The 6825-nt window shown below is 44.4% G+C and overlaps 1 protein-coding gene across 2 annotated transcripts in view; it reads left to right on the top strand.

Moving 5' to 3' along the window:
- The window catches only part of ITPR1 (inositol 1,4,5-trisphosphate receptor type 1), a 299832-nt gene that overhangs the window by 194593 nt on the left and 98414 nt on the right, over positions 1 to 6825 (top strand). The window lies entirely within an intron of this gene.

Below are 6825 nucleotides of genomic sequence, written 5' to 3'. Positions count from 1 at the left end.
TCATCCTCCTCAGTCTTCTTTCCCCACTTCCCCTCCCCAAGCCTCCAGGGGCGTGTGCTGTATCACTTTTCCTCTCTGTGGATGAACAAAAACATAGATGTGCAGAAGTTCTTCCTTTGACGTCTTTTTTTATTTTTAAGACCTATTTCCTTCTTGGTCAGTGGTAGATTTGTTTCTTTCCTGAATTTAAATATGTTTCCCCATCTCAAGCCAACTGTCTCTTCCAGCACAACCACATTCAGTACAGTTTCAAAGAGAGAGAGGGTATCTCCTGCCCTCCAGGGCTGAAGCATCCTTCAGTGGGTGTGGCAGCCCGGTCACTTCGTTTCGCCCTCTGTGTTTTGTCCTTGAGTGTTGGTCTCTGGGCTTCTTTGTCCAGAGGTGTACATACTGTAACTAACGTGCTTTATTTTACTCCCAACCAGCTGCCCCAAGCTCCGGACTCGGAGAATTCCACCGAGGTGTGTGCTGCTCACCTATATTTGTGGTGCCAGCAAATATGGTGCTTATCAGTGTTCCTGGCTGAGTGTCTGAGCTGTCGTAGTCAAGTGTCTGTCCCAGTGGCAGGTGAACGAGGGAGTCTCTAGCCTGCCTGGGACCTGATCATTGCTGTAATCGGGTGGCTGTTGGTGTAGAAAGAAAAGTTCTGAGCAGCTAGAGCTGAAACCAAAGTGTCCTCCAGGCAAGGGGATGTGACTCTTTGAAGGTTTTCACATAAAACCGTTTGTCTTAGTCCTGAGATGTTTAGTTGAGAAACGCTGGACTGTCTGGACCTTGCTGCTGATCCACACAAAATAGAGCTCTGGGTCCTGCGCAGAGATGAAGTGAATTTGAAGTTGTGGATATTCATGTATCGTTTTGATGGGAGCTACTAGTCAAGTAGTGGTTTCACGACGCAGTCTTCCTGTTCTTCCTGCCGCTAACTTGCTAAATGAAGGACTGGAATTAACTAAGGCATCTAAAGTCATAGAGAAGCTTTTGGAGGAGGCATATTTCCAAGTATCAAAATTTCCTTGCAGAAATTGTTCTAGAACCACAGGAGGCAAAGCTAAAATGAAATGTACTTTATTTGAAAGAAGAGCGTAGATATGAAACACGATGGAATAGCTGAATTCCAGCATGGATGTTTACAATGATCGGTCTCTAATATTCTCAGTCAGCGCTCTTCAGCATCAGTAGCCTGGATGAGAATGCCATGTACCGGTGGGCTGGGGGGAGCCGAGGTCCCGTGTGTGTGTCTGCTCAGAAGTGTACGCATCCGTGTCCTCACGCATGTGCTGTGCGGTCATGCATGTCTGAATCACAGGGACCTGCCCGGTTGAGTCTTGCATTGGAACCCCTTTGGGTTCATGTAAATGTATGGAATATCGAACTTACTTTTCATAATCCTTGCAAAAAATAATCTTGGCCCAAAAAATCACATGTCTGCTCACTTTGAGCAGTGCAGTAGGGTTGGGGACGGGGTGGTTGTGAAGCAGGACCCGGAGGAATGGAGCATTTGTATTTGGGGGGAAACCCAAAACAGGTCTTTGCTCCTGCTGTGTAAGTCTTTGCTGTCCACGCTCTCTCTGTGCATCTTATTTGTGACTGACCCTGAAGTTGGACGTGTCTCCCTAGTGTCTTACTTAAATGGAATTTCTGCATGCTTAGCAGGAGGTCGAGCCGAGTCCACCCCTGAGGCAACTGGAAGACCATAAAAGGGTACGTAGCTCTGGGTGTTGGGACCATAACACCGCCCTTGGCCACGTGCTGTGACTTAAAGAGGGACAGTTTTTGTTGTTGTCATTGTCATTGTTAAAGCATTAATTGGCTCAGGACCAATCACAGCCATTTATATAAATGAAACTAGCTGGTGATTCCACCCACCCCGTCCACTTGCTCATGCACTGCGCCCGGCTGGCCTCCAGGTAATGACCAGGTCAGCTTTTTTGCATCCTGTCTCCTTTTTTGGAGGTGGCTTTCTCCTTAGGTGTAGTCTTTAAAAAATTGGGGTTTTTTCTCCTTTTGTTTCTGTGAGTAACTGATGATCACTATGGGATAATTTATAATAAAAAAGTATAATAAAAAAGTCCATAATGACACTACCTAGCTATAAAAGATAATTTAATATTTCCCTCTCCCACTTTTTTACACACCTGAGAGTGTGGCCAGCACGCACTTCCCTTGTCACTGGGATGATTCCATGTGCACGACTTTTGTTCCCTGCTTTTGTCATTTAATATTATATCAGCATTTTCTTTGAAAGTCTTTGAACATTAACAGCTGCCTGAGGTTCCACCAATTAACAAGTATTTTGTAATGTTTTCCTTTGATGAGGAAATGAACAAGTGTGTGCATCTGTGGATTGATTCCTAAAAGGGGAGATTCTAAACCACAGGGTAGATACTTTCTTCAGGGGCTGATTATGCATTGCTGAACCATTTCCTAGGAGGCTACATCCATCATTAGTGTGCTGACCACTGACTTCAAGTTACCCTCCTTTTTTGGAAAATACCAGATGCTCTGGTTTTCTGGGTGCTTATGATATGCTAAGACTTTGACAAATGTTAACAGATCAATCCTTATTAATGCTGACTTTGACCCAGTGACACAGCCGTCATCCCCATTGCACAGATTGGGAAACTGAAACTCAGAGAACTTGGGTACCTTCCCCAAGTCATGGGGTTAGGAAGTGAGCAGTCACGGAGAAGCCTGTCAAGGAATTGGGGTCATCAGGGTTGCAGAGGATGTTCGCCTGAGACGAATGGGTGCCTGGTGCACCTTTGCTCTGCTCACACGCTTCAACCCCTGCCCAGTCGCACCACGTCCCAAATCCTTTCCTCTCTCTGGCGACTGATTTCTTGGATTGTGACCAAAGAAGCGCTTCTAGGAAGCTGGCATTGAGCCCTTTGCCTCCAGCATCCAGTGTCTCCTGCAGGTCACTGATCAGGGGCACCTTGCGTTCCTGTTTTTTCCATCCTTGCCTGTCCTTCAAGGATTTCCCTGAGTCTTAGAGGTAGCCGTTCCAGGCACATCACTGTCCCTCGTGCCTAAGTTCTCAGGGGACATGGTGTTGGAGGTCACCCCAGTGCATGAGCTTTGGAATTAGAAACAGTTTCAAGCCTCCCTTTGTCAGGCCCTTGCTGTGTGATTTGGGCACATTGTTTAACCTCCGTGGGCCTCAATTTCTCCTGCTGTGAAGTGGGGATAAGAGTCTCCATCCCTTAGGACTGTTTTACAGAGCTGTGCACTTGAAACACTCAGCACAGCGGCTGGACCCTGAGAAGGGGTATTAATGGTGGTGGTTGCCTTGCAGACTGAGATGCGTCAGAGATTTGACAGACACCAGGAGTAGAAAAAGAAGGTATTTTTAAATCGAGGTGCTACCTTAGTGCTGACTAAGGTGTGAGAGGCTTACTGCTCATATGAGAGGGTGATCTGTCCTGAAGCACCTGATTTTTAAGTGGCTGGAACCAGGAAAGCCTAGAGATCACTTTTTCTCTCCTTTGCTTGTGGCACTGTTAACTCTGAGTGCCTTGTTCCACGCTGGGCTGCGTCCCCATGCAGTTAATTAGCCGTTAGCTTAACTGACAGAATGAAACTCGGCTGAACCGAGTTGCAGGGCAGGAGCTTGGTTTCTTGACTCCACATCACTGACCTGCCGTTTTCACCGTTCTCACCTGACACTGCAAATGAAACTCTTTGCCTTTGTCTTGTCTCAGTCTCAGGTAATAATGTGCACGGAATTTCTTACCAGAGACAAAACACCTGATATTTGTTTGCATCCTGTAGGTATAAACAGCTGGGGAAAACCTAGTGTTCTTGAAAAAAGGACTGCACGGGCCACATGTTACAGCCGAGAAGTGATGCTATTTGAGAAGTCACTTTTTTTTTTTTTCCTACTCTGCCATCCGCTTCCTCAGCCTGGTACACCATGAACAGCTCAGTGCTGTTGAGTAATTTTATATCAAGATGATTAGGAAGGCTTTTCTGTGCAGATTTTAATTTTTCCTAAATTAAACCACTAGCTCAGAAAAACAGCATTTTCCTTGAACCTAAGTTTTCACACTAGGGATTTGCATAACTTTCAATAATGCTTATCCATGTTCTCTTTCTGTCCCTTTTTTACCTAAAATTTTCAGTCTTTATTTTTTCAGAAAAGGAACGATTCTTACCTTGTTTTTTTACTTTTTTTAAAAAAGCAAATCCCACGTGTTCTCTTTTTTCCCTTGCCTTAAAATTTTTATTTATTTATTTATTTATTTATTTTGTGGCGAGAAAGTGAAGTGTATGTGTACCAAAAACCTTACAGTTAAGAGGGAAAAAAATTCGTTTGTAGGGTGGAGAGAGTGTGTGTGTGTGTGTGTGTGTGTTTCCCATAAAGAACACTGTTTTTGATATTCTCTTAAGGGGAAAAAATGTACCATTTGATGCATCAGTTGCTATGGTAACTGCTAGGGTTTTTCTGTGAAAGGAGAGGCAAAATGGTAATGTGAGATCCCTTTGTAACTTGAGTTTGGCATCCAGGCTGCATAAATGTGAAGTTCCTGTCCCTGGAGTCCACATGTTCCCGAGCGGCACGTGCTCCTTTCTCTCCCTCCTGCTCCCTCGATCACAAACTGACCAGGCTCTCGCTGATGACCCTCAAAACCACGAGGAGCGGAGAATCTGGCAGAGCCTCTCTGATCCTAGGTGTGAAGTCTCTGGTTGAGACTTCCTTAAAGGACACGTGTGTTGGTTGCCCGGTGACAGTCACCCTGCCTTTGACCATCCAGCCCTGTGACCTTCTAGAGTCTTGCCACCATGGCTCCATTGGTTGTCTTCTGAGGTGCAGTTTGCAGGTGTCAACCCAGCCATTTACCTCTCAATCATTTACCCGTTTCTGTGGTGCCCATGAGAATCCAGTCGAAAATTGGGATGGTTTCCCACCAGCCATCCCTATTGTGGGAACTCAAAGTCTGTGCCTTTTGAAAGAAAATCAAACAGATGCATCATTGTGTCAACAAAGGGAAATGGCAGTTAATATCCTGTTCTGTTCAATATGGGCATGACCTTGTCGCCCCCCTTTTTCTTTCTCAGTAGGCTTTCTTGAACATTCCTTTGAAATTTATGTTTGTCTTATGAAGTCAGCCTTTTACAGTCACCATGTTGTCAGTGACAGCTTTGGAAAGTTTTGGTTGATGTGTTTGTACTGGTGCAAAACTCAATCTTTACACCAAAATGTGATTTTCTAAGCCATTAAAGGATATTATACCACAAACAGTTTATTTTTAAAGTATTTTTAGAAATCACAAAGAGCTTCCCCTTTGGAAGTAGTCTCGAAATCTTGAATTTACCGTCGGTCAAGGTCGGAAGAGTTTCACGTACTAATGGAAGCGCTCTCCTTTGCGGAACTACATTGAGACACGTATATGTGGATGGAATGAAGGGGGAAATAAAGATTGTTTTCTTTCCTGAACTTTCATTTTAAAATCAGAACTGCCTCCCCTCTCCTCCCTCTCATCCTATCCCCTTTTGTCCTCAGAGTCTTGAAATCACAGCTTGGCTGTAACCGAGAAGAACCAGGCTGTGTAGTCCTGGGCCCGTAGGTCATTTTGACAGTTGAACTAAGGCGTTTTCTGCCTTTATCCTGGTCCCACCTCCCTCAGGGTGCCCTGGCCTCCCCACCACCCTCAGGGCACTCCTCTCCCTCCGGTCTGCTCCTTCCCATCTTGTTTTGCAAATAACCTCCTTGAAGTCTCCAGACCTATTCTTGGAGCTTATTAGCAAATCACTTGAAATTCTCCTGAGTCATGTTAGAGTTGCAGGCCTCTTCAAAGGAACTCTAGAGCCTCTCTGTTTTAGAGACCTGCTGTATTTCCACACACCCTCCCTCTGCTAGACTTCTCACTTAGCTCTCTCAGTGAGGTACCAGAGGAACTCCAGGACTTACTACATTGTCCCTGGGAAAGGGTCTGGTGGAAATCCTCACAGCCTTTGACTTTTAGAAACTTCCAGATTGAGAGGTGGTCTGGGAGGCCCTCAGCATGACCGCAGGTGGGACAGAGCTGAGAATCAGCCCTACGGCTTTGCGCTGCATTACCAGTACCCCTTAGTATTCAAGAACAAGTCAGAGTTTCGTTTGTTTTTTAATTGGATTTGTGGGGAAGAGTTGTTATATCTCCTGCCCAGGATTCCTTTGATATTTATGTTTTTTTAAAGTTTTTATCATGGAAATAATATATCTGAAATGCATACTTCGAAGAGCTTTGCGAACCCTCATTCGTGACGCAGCTTCAACAGCTGTCAGCTCTTGCTCGCTCTAGTCTGGTTTATACCCAGCTAGTCCTCTCCTCCCGTATTGTTTCAAAGCAAACCCCTCGTCATTTTATCCACGTTGCTTATTTCTTGTCTGACATACCTGATACCTGCCACTAATTTATTTTCTGTAGCACTTTTTTTTCTTTACCATTTAGTCCATTGACTCTTTCTGTAAGAAAGTCTTATTTCCGGCTTATTATTTTATTTACTCTATTACTCTGATATCTTAATATTTTCTTAGGACCTTGGGAATAAGTCCTGTGGCTGGAGTAACATTTTCATACTGCTGTGTGGAAGATGACCTGTAAATTTTTCATCTTGTCTGAATTTTCTTGGCTTATCCCAAAGGGACTTTTTGGGTTTTTTGTTGTTGTTGTTGTCGTTGTTGTTACTGTTAGCTGCCCTTCCAAATTAATGTTCTATCTTTAACACTGTGTGTGAGAGAGAGCACTTTCAGATACTTCGTATTCTAGATGGATGTCTTTTTATGATCTGGTTTCCTGAGCAAATATTGAAGTTAACTTCAGAGTTTCCAAATGCTTTTAT

Source organism: Camelus bactrianus, chromosome 17 (genome assembly GCF_048773025.1).
Source record: "Camelus bactrianus isolate YW-2024 breed Bactrian camel chromosome 17, ASM4877302v1, whole genome shotgun sequence".
Taxonomy (NCBI): Eukaryota; Metazoa; Chordata; class Mammalia; order Artiodactyla; family Camelidae; genus Camelus; species Camelus bactrianus.
The sequence above is the reverse complement of the archived record's forward strand: the minus strand, read 5'-3'. Positions and strand labels throughout refer to the sequence as shown.